Below are 15,329 nucleotides of genomic sequence, written 5' to 3'. Positions count from 1 at the left end.
TGTACCATCCAATTCTACCTCTTAAAAATATGTAAGTGCTGCAATAGCAACAAGGCAAAACACAGCAAAACCCCTGAATCTTTTGGAGGAGTGTTACCAAATTCAGCTCTGGTAATTGAGGTGCTTTGTATCCATATATTTTGGATCTATATATATATGTATGTATGTATGTGCTCTTGCTAATGTAAAGATAGCATTCAATATACTTAACAGCCACCAAAATACTAGAGCTGGTACATGAGCTTAAAATTCTGAGTTATCTGTGCCCTGTATCCTATAGCTTTAGTTGTGAAGGGACTGAAAACGGAATGGACTGCACCTCCCAGGCCTTTTATGACTAGTCATCTCTAGAAGCTTGCAGGTAAAAAAGTGATTCCTAGCAATTGATACTTATTTCAGACTCATAGACTAGTTTCTTTCACAAGTATCACTTTGACTCAGGAATTCACTGAGCTACAAATCACTAAGGAGGGGGAGAGTATCAGTAAATGCCTGCCTAAAGTTATATTCTTCCTTTAGAACATCTGTTACTGGGCACAGTCAGAGACAAAAGAAGTATGAGATAGCTCTTTGGTCCAACCCAGCCTGGGTGTCATTTTCATGTAAGACCTAGTTCTTTTTAAGAATACCAGAAGGACCACTTCTGATTCGGCCAAAAAACTGAAAAACAGGCAAAATCCAAAGCTGTAAGGCCTTATTCTCCAGGGAGCATCTGAATCTGGAGAGGTGGTTGGCAAAATACATCTTTCTCAGCAGTGGAAGATCGTGAATCACATGATCCACATTTTGGTTCGAAAAGTGGAAGAGTCTGGATGGAACTAAATGCAGCATCTGCTTTTATCATGTTCTCTTTGGGAAACTCAGGAAACAGGTGTCCTGCACTGGTAAAATCTTGCTGTTGATACCTGAATTGAAAGAGTGGGGCCCCAGAAGAGCTGATATAAATACGGGATTTAAGGATATGAGAAAGAAGGGAGGCTGCTTTCTCTACTGCTGTGTTGGGGAGCAGCTGATTTTTGTTTTATTTCTTGTAGTTCCTCCTATTTTTTAGGAAAGGAAGGGGATAAGTATTTGTGTGGCTATAGCAATAGCCAGACACTGGATTCAGACTTCAGTCTTGCTGGGAGAAGAAAACAAATGGGGTTTCAGAGCCGGGATGCAGCCGGAGCTGTGGATCTCCTCTCCTCCGGAGCTGCTCTCCTCTTCGGGCAGTGCAACGGTGCTGGGTCTCGGTGAATCCAGGTAAATACAGCCTTACCCCTTCCTTCCCAGCAAGAGAAGCCGAACGCTGCCAGTTCGAGGGCAGGGATGCGGGAGCGGCAGGGGCGCGGCGCTGCGGGGCGCCTGTGAGCGGCGGCGGCCGCGCTGCCATGGGGCGGCCGCCGCGGGGGCGGCATCCGACGGGCTGGGCGGCGGCACCGGCGCCCGCAGCAGCCACCGGCTCTTCCCTTCTGGCAGCAGGGAGAGGGAGCACAGGTAGGAAGGACCCTGCCGCCCCACCCCTTCCCCCCCGCGCAAGGGCCGCTGCGGTGCCGACAGCGGGAGGGAGCCTCGCCGCAGCACGGAGCTCCGCATCCCCCCCCCGAGGCTCCGCGTCCCCCTCGGGGCTCCGCATCCCGACCTCGCCGCTCCGGCGTCGGCGGCTGCGCTTTGCCCGGGCCGCACCTCGGGAGCGCTCGCCGTGCGGGGTCGCCCGCTGCTGTGCGGGGCCGTGCGGGAGTGTCCCTGCCGCTTTGTGCTGCTTGTTCCCTGTCGCTCGGCGATGCAAGAGGCGAGCAGGCGAGGGGCAGGAGGCTGTGCCGGGAGGACGGCCAGAAACCCCCCCTGTGAGTAGTTCCCTGCCGCTGTTGGGCTGCCTTTGTTCGGTGGAAGGTGCAAGGAGGCGTGCGGGTAATTTTCGGAAGGTGTCACTTCGGTGCTGCCGCGGAATTCAATGGCTGGGCTGGTTCTCTCCAATTCCTTCTGCTTTCCCTTTGTTCGCGTTTTCCCAGGGAGTCCTGTATTGTTTCAGCTTCGCTGAAAAGCAGGAGCTGTCAGAGAGATGACTTTGTTCGCGGCGATGCTTCTCCAGAGCAGCATCGCTTTGTTCGAGCTCCCGTAAGCCATTTGTCACACAAGTGCCGCCGCGCTGCTGTGACGAGCCGGCTGCGTTCCGCGGCTGGCAGGCAGCGGGGCCGCGTCCCTCTTCCTTACTCTTTCCCAGCAGCTGGAGCCGGTAAGCTGGAGGTAATACCCTTTCACATGGGAAATCGTTTTCTTGCATGATCTCGTCAGTTAGAAAACGTCTATTTCAGGGACAGAAATATGTGCAACACGCATCTTTTCTATTTCATGGAGACATTTTTAATGAATGACGGTTTGGGGTTTTGTTTGTTTGTTTGTTTTTGGGGGTTTTTTGTTTGGTTTTTTTTTTTTTTTTAATTAATTTTGCTGGGATTGCTGCAAGTCAGTTACAAATCTGGTTCTCTTTAGCTGTAGTACGTAAAACATTACTATGCCTCTGCTCTGTCATTTTAAGTGTAAAAATGCCCTGTGAAAAGACAGTTCAAGGGGTAAGTAGAGACTTGGAAACCACAACTCTGCATCCTGAAAATTTAATATCCGTGACAATAATGGCACTGAAAACGATCTGCTACTGGGGGATGGGGCCATGGAGAAAGAGAAGAGTAATTTACAACCACAGGCCCAATAACAGATATTCTGTCGATAATAGATACATAGATAATCTAATTTGTTATATTCACAAACAGATTTTCTGTACATACCTTAAACAGTGTATAGCAATTGTATGAGAAGAGCTCTTTTCTTAAGACTCTGAGCTATATAAGCTAGCCGATAGCAGTAACATGTAGCAGGTTCTATGTTTTAACAGAGTAAAGATGAAAATTAGTCAGAACTGACTTTTATTTGGTATTTAGTAATGCACACTCAAGAAATTACCATCCAAAATAACTTTAATTGCACCTTGCATAGACAATTAAGTCTTCTAACTATACCAAAACATTAATCAGCGGGCATAAATATTATTCTGAGTTTCTTTAACAAAGCCATTGATGTATTTTAATATAGGGAGTAGTTAGCAGTTCTGTAACTAACTTCTTTTAGGTGGTTTGAATCCAGGTCAGAAATTCATCTAATGGGCAAATTCAACTCTTCCTTGGCTGCTATCAGATTACAGTTTGTGTTTGTGGTTGAATATTTCATTGCAGCAATGAGCTTGAATTTAACACTATAAGGTGTATTAAAACTTTATATGAAAGTGATTTGTATATTTACTTACGTTCTAGTTGGATGATAATTACAAGAACTACCTTGAAATATTTTTTAATAAATATGGCACATAGTAAAGAGATTGCTGCTGATTGGTATTGGGTCTTTCTTCTCCGATAAGAAAATGTGTCTCAGAGCATCCTGTTGTAATATGCATTTGGGCAACCCTACATTTTAGAGAGAATTCCTTGAGACTTATGAGCAATTATTATTTTTTTCCTATATGCCATATAACGGGGTTTTTAGAAGTGCACTGGTAGCAAACACAGTTGGTTTGAAGCATGATTGACTTGCTGGGTCCTGTGCTAAAATGTTAACTTCCTTCTTTCTCCCCCCCCCAAGTTTGTTCTTTATAGATCTTATTTTCGTCAGTTTTCTTGTGAGATTATGCAGGTGGTAGCAGTTGTGAACTGGAAATGCACTCAGTAAAATATTTTTTTTAACATACAGTTCCCGAATACTGAAACAAAATTTATTTACTATTAAAAAGTACTGTTTGACCGTAAGATTTCACTTGAAATGCAGGTACTAAAATGCTACCCTTTTTGGTTTCACACATCTGATTACAGCAGTAAGAATAACTTTTGTAGTTTCTTCTGCTTCGGCTCTTAGTCACTCTGATTGTTGTTTTGCCAGGTATCTCTGTCATGAAAATGGATGTCTTTGTGTGAGTAATGTAGTTTATGGTTATTTCAATATTCGTACTATAGATGTGTCAGGTAAGCTCTTTTTAAATAAGAAACACATGGCATAATAAGTGTTGACTGAAATGTGATGATGAGTTTGTGAATATGAATATGTTTGGTTGTTGTTTTACAATGAAGTCTAACATAAACAGAATTTTTATACAGACAGTGTAAGCTTGAATGACTATGTTTTGACTTTTTTCCTCACAAACCAAGAAAGTACCTTTTTTTTTATATTCTGAATTATTCGTGTTTGAAAATCACCGATTCTGATTGTTGAGGGATTTTTTTTTTCCCCTCCCACAAGATCAATGCACAGTCTTTATTCTATAAAGGTCTAAATAAGAGAGTTGTAGCAAAAATGGATAAGCCTACTAATTTCATGTTAAAAAAGTTCAGTCAATTTCTTTGGAGTCAACAGACTTAGGGCATTGTAGTTACATAATAGCTCCATCAGCATGATGTAAATGGTGAGATGCTCTAAACATCTGCATATTGTCATTGTTCCGATGAATTTGAAAAAGAATAAAGTTGTATAAAGTGCACGTTAAAGTGGAATCAGTTGGTGTTGAATAGTGTGATAGAAGGCAACCTGAAGTTACAGGGTTAACTTTAATTGCATTAGTGCTTCCACTGGAGGGACCAAATTCTATTTTTTATCTATTATTTAAGTCAATTATTGATGGATAAAATTGTGTTTATTTCCGTGGAGACTCCATGATTTCTGTCTTTAGGAAACAGTGAGTTGTTGTGTAGTTCTTACACTTATTGTTTCTCATTACTTCCTGAGGGACTTTCATTCCTTTTGATTCTATGCATTGCATATCATAGGCTTTCTCTCTTTAAGAGGTAAAATATTTTTTGTAGAAGCATGCAGCATCTGCCATTGCTTTACATTCAGCATTAGGGTTAAAATGGTGAAGCCTTACGAAGAAATATAACTGACTTGTAAGAAATAATTTTTAATTAATACTGGTCAAGACCCAGTGTGTCGCATGGGCTAAATCCCAATGATTTGGTAATTAAATTTTGTGGGAAGAAAAATGTAAAGATCTTGATGCTTATTATCCTGGGCAAGGGGCTTATGCTGCTGTTGTGCCACACATTGAGTGAAGATTATTCAGATGCTACTAAAAAAGCGTAAAGTACATCAATACTTTTTTAAACATAGTTCAGTTTCTCCTTTGTATATGCATGTTGTGTGCCAAATTACAGGAATGAAAGTTTTGTGCCTCTAATAAGGCTGTTTAAGAAAATACCATCATATGCAGCTGATTTTAGTTCATGGGACTGAGTGATGTAGTTCAGTAAGGGCAGTTAATGACTTTTCTGCTAACTACCTTTATTTGTGATCACCAGCACATACAGTCAAATCAGTTAAGTCAATTGCTTCACATCCCAAAGATGCTTCGAAATGGTTAAGCTTATAGTTTTAATTATAACACGTGTGGAAGTTTTATTTTCTTCACCATTATTGCCTTAAGAAAAACAGTGTGAAAATTATCCAAATAAGTAAAAGCTTTCCTCATAATTCAGTGTTTGGGAGTGCAGAATGCTGTGCACACTGCTGACCTGCTTGACCATCTTTTTCATTACTCAGCATGTTTTGAAAATCAGCCTTCAGATTTGGGCAGCTTCATAAAGCAGCTCAGCCTAGTGATTTGTGGTGAGCTTTCTGTAGGAGGATGCTGCACATAAAAGATTATGTTTATTGTTAAGTTGAAATGTGGAGGGAGTGTGATGGAAAGAATTAAAGTGAAATGAACCATACAAGATTCTGACTTTCATGTTGTTCTTCAAAGAAAGTTGATTTTCTTCAAAGTAACATGCTCTCTTTCTCTGTAGCCTTTAAGAAAGCCCCTTTGAAACTCTTTAGCACAGGAAAAAAAAAAGAAAAAAAGTACAATTATGGTGATCTGTGGAACAGTTTGGGTTAGAAGAGAAAAATAGTGACAGAAAGCCCTGTGAATCTGCGGTATCTATGGGTGTCTGTTGGAGCACACATGAGATAGTTAGGTTGAGTGGCGTCCTCTGCCAACAAAATTGAACTATTTTTCCTGCTGTAGAACCTTTTTTCTGTTTCTCATAACTTTGGCAAATTTTAGCCATATAATCTATAGTTCATCACCTGTCTTTATGACTCAGGCTAATTTTTCTTTTAATTAATTAATTGAGAATTAGACTAGTTGATTTTCCTTGTTAAAGAAAAAAAAATTCCTAAGATATTTCAGAAACGTGGTATTGTCATTCTGGTTTTTAGCTGGGTTCTAGGTCCTGCTGAGGCAGTGTCCTTTTGTCAAAGATCTGCATTTTTAATGTCTTCATGAAAGCCTGCCAAAATTTTCTGTCTTATGTCTTCCAAATTTTGTAGTTTTCAGCCATTCACCTGTGAAGACTTTAGCAAATATTTTTTCAATGTTCATTCAATGCCCAGTACTACAGTGTATTTTTAACAGTGACCTCAGTAGTCCTTGCTACATCTGCAGCACCAGTTGGAGAGGGACTGTGACTATACTGGAGACAGAATTAAAATTAAGTTGTTCGACAGGACAAAGATACTGTAGTTATCAACTGTATAAGGAAGGGATTGGGTGGTAATTCTTTGGAAGAGCTGTACTTTGTGGTAGATTACTTGAGGAGCTGCTGCAGTAAAGACAAATGTTGTATTGTGATATGTAGATATCTTTCTCACCATGGAAGGCGTGAGAAATCCTCCTCAACTGTAACCCCATGCCTGATCGAGCTGCACACTTCAAGAAAGATGTATATGAATTGGAGAGTATATAGAGGAGAAGAATGAAAATATTTAAAAGGTTTAGAAAATATGGCCTATGAAGGAATGTTGAAATGTCTGAAGTTGTTTCAGCTCAAATGAATGAAGAGTGTCAGGATGAAGAAGACACGATAACTTTCTAATGTCACAAAGCTGTTGTGAAGCAATGTTGTCCATACCTGTGCTCAACCAGATGATATGTAATGGGTTCAGCATTAAGGAAGTTGAAGCAATAGAATAGATTCCTGAATTTGGATTTTCATGATTTTAGCATCATTAAAAGTTGTTTGAATGTTAGTCAGGAACAACATAAATATAGTTGAATTCTTTCTGGAGCAACGCGGTGGAACAGATTACTCTTTGAGCTCTCTTCTAGCTTTCTGAATCCTCAACATCTATGCTCCCTGGTGTTAACCAGATTGTACCTTGTCCCCTCACACATGCTTTGTCTGGCAGGATTGCCTGAATGCAATGTCTCCAAAGGGAGCAGGTGTGTGAGTGGAGCAGTTCAGAGCTTTTGCTGAAATCTCTTGATTCGGACTAACTCTGATATCCACTCCTCTGTCCTTTCATAGTGATTCCTTCGTTGGTGCTTGGGCAGACAGTGTGAGGGATCAAAGGGCCATGTGATCTTAGGAGGAGCCTGGAAGCCAACTGACATAGGAAAGAACAGAATTGCAGAGCAAGGGTAAAGATTTCACAAAAAACTGGGCTAGTAGAATAGTACCTGTACATGGGAAATGACAAATGTGAAGGAGAGCTAAGACTTTGGGACAGATGACTAGGACTTGGTAAAGAGTAGGATATAGAGTAAGCTAGTAGGTGGAAAGTCAGGTTTCTGGCAGAGACTCCCAGTATAGAAGAAGCTGTGACAAGTGCAAAGTGGGATTGTGAAAGTAAGGAGAAGATGCCAAAGAGCTGATGGAGATGAAATTGCACGACTGGGAAAGTTATGTTGGAGACTATGGGAAGTAATTAAAGACTGGAAGAAAATGGCAGAGTCTAGTCTCTCAAGATTACATGGTCTTCTAAATCTTAGCTGAGAGCCCCCGATTGTGTCTTAGCATTTGTGCTTTGGGAGACACATCATAAATGATTTCTTGGCCTTTTAAAGTGGAGATTGACCATCTGTGACTGCAATCAGGTACTAGAGATCCACACTGGGGATGTAGAGACTATTCTGTACCATACTGCTCTTGGGAGGGTGAGCAAAATAAAAAATGTAAAAAAAGCATTTTTCAATTTATTTTTTTTTTAAAAGGAGATTGACAAGTTTGCAAGTGAAAGAAAGGAAGTGCCAGAACTGAGAAGTGCCAGAACTGAAGTTGCCTTGTAAAGATTTAGCCTTTTTGCATGTATTTATTTTAATTGAATATTGATATAACAATATTACTGAATTTTCTTCCGCTCATGTAAGGCAAGCTTTACTGAGTGCACAGAATGGATCTGTCCTCAGTGTGAATCACAGATGTGTACTGAAGGAAGCTGTGGTCTCTGGCATCTGTGGTATTTTTTTGCAGAAGCAGGAAGATATCTGGAGAAATTGAGGCAGAAGGAGGCTTTAATTAAAACTGTTTTCATGCACTCAAAAGAAAAGCTAATGGCAACAAAGACTAATTAATGCTCCCTATTGCAATTCTGACTTTTAAAAATATTTAGGTTTTTTGCTTCAGTAGGTAATGGTGTTGTGGTTGTGGTTTAACTCCAGCTGTCAGCTCAGCCCCACCCCACCTCTTGCTCACTCCCTCCCAGTGAGATGGGGAAGAAATGAGAAGAGTAAAAGTGAGAAAACTCATAGGTTGAGAGAAAGACAGTGTAATTGGTAAAGGTGCACAAAAACAAAACAAGGAATTAATTCAGTGCTTCCCACGGACAGGTAACTGTTCAGCCATCTCCAGGAAAGCAGGGCCCCATCATGTGTAGCAGTGACTTGGGAAGACAAACACCATCACTCCAAACATTCCTCCTTGGGTCTTTCTTCCCCCAGCTCTGTATTTTGAGCATGATGCCATATGGTATGGAATATCGCTTTGGGCAGTTAGGGTCAACTGTCCTGGCTGTGTCCCCTCCTAACTCCTTGTGCTCCTCACTGGTGGAGTGGGGTGAGGAGCAGAAAAGGCCTTTACTCTCTGTAAGTGATGCTCAGCAATCAGTTTAAAAAACTCCCTGTGTCATCAAGTCTGTGTTCAGCACAAATCCGAAACAGTCCCATACCAGTTATTATAACAAAAATTAACACTACCCCAGCCAAAACCTGCAAAAATGTTCGTAAAAAGTCAGGTCTTATTTCTCACCTAGCCCAGTATGAAGGATTAGTGCTTCCCCAACCTTTGTAAACATGAAAAGCAGCTGCCTCTTATGGGAAAAAGATCAAAAGATAAGGGCTGTCCCCTTTCTGCTTCTAGCAGCAAATAAAACACTTTCATAACAAGGTCCTTTTGTATGCCTTTCTTGAAGAGAAATGTTGTATTCAGACTTTATGGAGTTGTCAGAGTACATAAGTTGCTAAGAAAAAAAATTAGGCTGATTTTTCTTGTCCTTTCTGAATCCTGTTCCAAGCTTTTGCAGTAGCCTACGCTGGCCCATCTGGGGGCTATAATGATGAACGGTGCCATACCGCTCTCAGTCTCAAATCCTTGGCAGTTATTGCTTCATCTGCTGCTTGTGTTTGGAGGAAGGACAGGCACCCTCAGCTCATACATGTGGGTTTTGATGTTCTTCCCAACCACCCTGTTCCAACATCCTCTGTTGACAGTGCAAGGGTGGGTGGTACTAGGGAGCCTGCTATGTTTTTTCTGCCAAGTAGATTAATCTTTCATCCACCCACACAGCCTGCTGAACACTGTCACAAGTTACTGCGATCTGGTAGCCAGATACCAACACCTGATATCTGACGAACTGTGTGCTTCGTGTGATTGTGTTTCCTTGGATAAGATGCCGGAAAAAAAAGTCGTTAAGCTTCGGAGCACCAAACATTTCTTCAGATGTGGAGCGAGTACTCCATTTGTTCCAGAGTTACATCCCCTCGTACACCTGCCTGCTGGAACACCCTTTCTAGCAGTTAAGGGTTGGATTCCTGCTGCCTTAAAATTCACTGCTCCTGGTATTCTTTGGGAGGTTTTCCAAACAGAGACTTCATCAGTAAGAGGCAGATGGGCTGTAAGCCAGAAGGGTCATCGAAGTAATTTTTTCTCAGCCCAGGTGTTTTCTACATTGTCAGAGTGAAAGAGAAGACGAAGACCCATTTGTGACTCTGACAAGACACCGAATGTCTTTGTTTGTCAAACAGAAGGGTGACAGTGGCATTAGCTGCTAGACCGCATTTTGCAGCATTATCTGCAGTGTATTTATTTGTAAATATTTGTAAAATATTGTAAATATTTGTAAAATTGGTTTACAATCACCTTTGTAATGCCCCAGCCCGCTTGTGGTTGTAGGGGAAGATAATTTGATTCACTCTGGGCAGTGCACAGGAGAAACAACAAAATTCTCAGGAGGCTCAATAACAAACTTTTACTCGCTAACTTTAGAACATTAAGGTAGAATAAGGTACTTGGCAAATTTTAAAACAACATCTAGATAAAGCAAGGCACTTCACAAACTTTAATTTAGCAAACTTTGACTTAGACAGCTTTAACTTATTTAGACACAACAAGGTGCTTACTAAGACATTGACTGGAATTTTTTAGTCTGGCTTATAATGTATTCCAAGAAGAAGTTAGGAGAAGAAAAAGAAAGAAGAACCCACCTGGTTGTTTTGAGCCAGTCAGTCATTCCTCTGGTCTCCTGCAACCTTCAATGCCGGAGTCAAAGGGTTTTTTTTACTGAAGGGTTTGTTTATATATATGGATTTCTGTAAAGCCTTTGACGTGGTCCCCCACAACATCCTTCTGAGAGATGGATTTGATGAATGGACTGTTAGGTGGATAAGGAATTGATTGGATGGTCTCATCCAGAAGGTAGTGCTCAACAGCTTGGAGTCCTGATGGAATCAGTGGCAAGAGGTGTCCCTCAGGGGTCTGTACTGGAAGCAGTGCTATTTAATATCTTTATTAATGACACAGATAGTAGGGCTGAATGCAGTCTTAGAAAATTTGCAGATGACACCAAGCTGAGTGGTGTGGTTGACACATATGAAGGATGTGATGCCATCCAGAGGGACCTGGTCATGCCTGAGAAGTGGTCCATGGAAATCTCATGAAGTTTAACAGGAACACATGCAAGGTTGTGCACCTGGGTCAGTGCAACCCATGGTAACAGTCAAGGCTGGGGGATGAACAGATCAAGAGCAGCCCTGCCGAGAAGGACTTGGGGGTGCTGGTGGATGGGAGGCTGGACATGACCCAGCAAAGTGCACTTGTAGCTCAGGAAGCCAATTGTATCCTAGGCTGCATCAGAAGAAAATTGACCTGCAGGTAAAGAAAGGTGATTCTGCCCCTCTACTCTGTTATGGTGAGACCCCACCTGGAATGCTGCATCCAGCTCTGGGGTCTCCAGCACAGGAATGACATCGACCTGTTAGAGGAGGGCCACCAAGTTTATTAGAGGGATGGAGCACCTCTCACACAAGAAAAGGCTGAGAGAGTTGGGATTGTTTAACCTGGAGAAGAGGCAGCTTCAGGGTGACCTAAAGAAAGATGGGAGAGAAACTTTTTACAAGGGCATGTAGTGGTAGGACAACGGTAATGGCTTCAAACTGAAAGAGTACACTAAGTTTAGATTAGATATTAGAAATAATTCTTTACTATGAGAGTGGTGAGGCACTGGAGCAGGTTGCCCAGGGAAGTTGTGGATGCTCTAAGTGTTCTGGGCCAGTTTGGATGAGGCTTTGAGCAACCTGGTCAAGTGGAAGGTGTCCCTGCCCATGGCAGGGGGAGTTGGAACTAGATGATTTTTAAGGTCCCTTCCAATGCAAGCCATTCTGTGATTCTATGATATGTACACTGAGTATCTGAATGTGCATATAAAACACTATATCTTGAAGAAACTCCAGTTACTGCTAGGTGATGTTCCTTCTCCATGAATTTTCTGTGTACCTCTGCATCTCTTGAAATAACCTGTTCACATGGGGTCCTAAATTCCATGTTTTTCATTTTGTGTATGCCTCAATTAGGAGTTTTAACTAATTTTAATAATTTTAATTAAATCCAATTAATAGAATTGCTGAACATTATAACTGACTGCAGTCAACAGTTGTGTTTTAAAGCTGTCAATACTGCATAGAATTAAGTAGTCTGAAAAAAGCAAGCATAGGTATTTTAAATTGGACACTAAAAATTGGTGTCTACATTTTTGATATAATTTCATATGTGGCTTTACTTCTGCCACATGGGACAAAAACATTCTCCTTGCCTACAGGATGCTCTGCAGTGTTGACTCTTCCTTTCAACGTTTTTTTGTCCCTGTGTCCAGCCAGTCTCACTAGCCATTTTCGTAGGGAACCTTTGACTCTCTGAGGTTTATACTCTTTAGTATTGCTACTCACTTGTGCCACAGAGCACAATTGACCATAGGTATCCAGTCTGACTTCTCCCAGGGATCAGATTCACTCAGTTTTGCCCAGGGACACAACTGAGTTGCATATCAAATTTGCCACACACATTTCTTTTTGCAGAAATTTATTGCCTGTGGCAAGCATAGCAGTATTCTGTAATGCTAGACAGAGTTCCAAGTGTCCTGCAGTAAATCCACAAAAGCCTAAGCAATGATTCTTCATTATGTATATGCCATCAGTTCTTTACAGATGGTATCATGGGCTCTACTGTTGATTATGATTATTGTGTAGCTTTTACGTATTTCCATTCATTACGTTTACTACATGCAAATTGCTAATGTAACTTCCCCACGTTAGTAGCACTGTTGGGTCTTTTCATGTTACGTAGCTGTTGGAAGGTGTCATTCTTAAGCTTGACCCTACTTCAGTTGCAGAGCTACAATAATGAGCATAATTTAGTAATTTTTCTATATATAGAAAGATATGTTCCATAAATTCTAGAAAGATATGTTCCATAAATTCTAAGTATTTTTATACTGTAGATCTGTGTCTAGATCTGCATGGCTATAGCCCATGTGCAGCATACTGATGATACAATACTCACTGCACCAGAAAGGTTTGTGAGGAAATGAATCACTCAGTCTGCAGAGCAGAACTGCTGTGTGGCAAATCAAGCCTTTGTTTCTAAATAAAAAGAAAAAATGTTGCCTAACTACCCATTAAGTCAGCTTCAGTTTTCCATTCTCTAACCTGTTAGTTCTTATCTCATGAATAATAATAATTTAAGTAATGTTTTGGATGCAATATTGTGTGTGTTTGTCTAGCATTGGATAAATCTGTGGCGTGATTTACTTTTTTTGGTTAGACACTGTCAAGTAGATGTCTTATAGTCCTTATAGGTGCTTCCCATAATTCACTTTACTCTTCATCTAATGCATTTGCTTTACTTGGGCTGTAGAATCATAGAATCATTAAGGTTGGAAAAGACCTCCAAGATCATTGAGTCCAGCCTTTGGCCAAACATTACACTGTCACATCCAGTTATTTCTTGAACATCTCCAGGGATGGTGACTCCACCACCTCTCTGGACAGCCCATTCCAATGCTTGACCACCCTCTGAGTGAAGAAATTCATCCTGGTGTCCACCCTGGCACAGCTTGAGGCTGTGTCTTCTTGTCCTGTCAAAAGGCCTCAAGCTTCAGAATGAGTTGGCCAAAATATGAATATTCTTGTTTTTGAAAGACAATTGATGTTCTAAATACTTAAATTGAGACATTTAGGATTTACAGAAAAACTTCATTTTAAAATAAGAGTTTTTTTAAAATTTTAGAAAACCTTAACTAAATTTGAAGGAAATTGGACTTGATTCCTAAAGAAAAAATATTTCTTAAACCCCAAATCTCAGCCCTGTTTTCTAGTAGGCAAAGTAAAGAAAACAAACAAAAAGCTCTGTTGACAAGGCTTTTTAAAAATATTCACTCCAGCTTGGCAATGCTGTATCATTTAGGATACAATACTGAGTTCATAATTGTAAATTCAGCATTTTCAGACTGTGAAGTTGCTTTATTCACAATGAAACAGAAGGAAAATAATAGAAGAATAATAGGGGAAACAACCTAGGAAACTCTTTGACTTGGCTTTCTTTTTGTCATTTAGTGAATCAGTTTAATTTCCTTCAATCCTCTCTTATAAATGAACAAATAACCCTCACTCCACAAAGAATCCTGCCTTTTTTTTTTTCTTTTTTCCTTCAACAAAGATATAAGTGCAGAAAGAATTCTAGCACTATAATAGTATTTTTCCATTCTACATCTGTGGTTCTAGTTATTAGGAGCTATCGAAGTATAGAATAATGTATTTATTACAATATTATAACACAGTAAAGGTGTGTGTATGTATAAATACACAAGTATGTTGTTAAATGTAATGTAATAGAGAGTATAATTAATTATTATCCCAAATAACAAATTAGGGAAATCACTTCATGGATCATAATTTCATGGACGAGCACTAACCTGCCTAATCTCATTTCTGCAGTCCCAGTGCAAATATCAGCCTTAAAGCATCTGCTTAAAGAGCCACCTCACTGCGGTGCCATCCCAGAATGCTAGTGCTGGGAGAGGGGATTTCAGCAGGGAGACATACATGCCAGCAGGGGAGCAGAGGCAGCACATGCAAGGTTTCACTTGGTGTTCACTGGAGCTGTGCTGGATTTGCTTGAGGAAAGAGGCAAAAGGAGTATGTGTTTCTATTACATACTTCAAAAGTGAGGTCTGCGAAGAGATGGTGGAGTCAGCTCGGTCTCTGGGGAACCATGAGCTACCCTTCTATGTACATGTTTATTGCTGTTTTTTGAAGAGCATCTGTGGTCTCATATCTGAGAGATTTGGTCCAGTGGGGAAGGTGGCTGGTGCCAAAATTTAAAGAAATAGGTATTTGTACCGTCACAAGTAAGACTTACAAATGGTGACAAGCCAAATGGTGCTTGAGGAGTGGTGGGGAAGGTCTCCAGCAGTGTTTTGTCATTCAGACTGTTATCTGGTGACCTTCACGTGTGCTGTTTGGTGTATGTTTGCTTTGGTCTCTGTGCTCCATGGCTGGAGCTCATGCTGAATTCTGCTTTGCTCCTCATGCCTGCAGGGACCGCAGTGCCAGCTTTGCTCTTCTCTGCAATTAATTGCAATTACTCATTGTTCTCTTATCGCTTACAAGTTTCAGCTCTCTCCTGTGATTTTAAGCTCAGAAGTTTTTGTTAAATTGTCAGTCCGCAAACAAAGAGGACACTTGGATTTCTGTTTTATGCCCTTTCTGAAGTGCAAGTGTGATTTCTTTTAAAGCCCTATTAATTACATTTGTAAGACCTTGCATTCTTGGTTTGAGCCAGTAGAAAAGAGGCAGCTTGGGCTTTTTTTCTAAACCATCTTTTAAAGTTGCAGAAGAAACTCATTATAATGAGTTTGCAAATTTAAATTATTAACCTACAAAATTTCAATAAATAAGCTCTAAATTTGCAATTATTTATAGTATTAATGATAAACCAAAATATTTAGTGGCGTTGCATGATAAGCAATATGCTGCATTGATTAGAATCATGTAGTGGTTCACA

The 15,329-nt window shown here is 40.7% G+C and overlaps 1 protein-coding gene across 7 annotated transcripts in view; it reads left to right on the top strand.

Annotated features, from left to right (window-relative positions):
* Positions 1-821: 821 nt before the first annotated feature.
* The window catches only part of KIAA1211 (KIAA1211 ortholog), a 126,486-nt gene continuing 111,978 nt past the window's right edge, over positions 822-15,329 (top strand). For 4 of the 7 annotated variants that reach the window (XM_017823942.1, XM_017823860.1, XM_017823785.1 and 1 more), the window contains exon 1: positions 1,394-1,476. The gene's annotated coding sequence lies outside the window, so the exon portion shown is untranslated. Of the gene's footprint in view, positions 1,243-1,393; positions 1,477-1,729; positions 1,827-3,918; positions 3,938-15,329 lie in introns of those variants that run through there. The other 3 variants (XM_017823706.1, XM_017823280.1, XM_017823537.1) reach the window with 3 other exon arrangements.

The sequence above is a fragment of the Lepidothrix coronata genome, unplaced genomic scaffold, assembly GCF_001604755.1.
Source record: "Lepidothrix coronata isolate B3197 unplaced genomic scaffold, Lepidothrix_coronata-1.0 Scaffold0, whole genome shotgun sequence".
NCBI classification, from domain to species: domain Eukaryota; kingdom Metazoa; phylum Chordata; class Aves; order Passeriformes; family Pipridae; genus Lepidothrix; species Lepidothrix coronata.
This window is presented reverse-complemented; position numbering and strand designations above follow the sequence as displayed.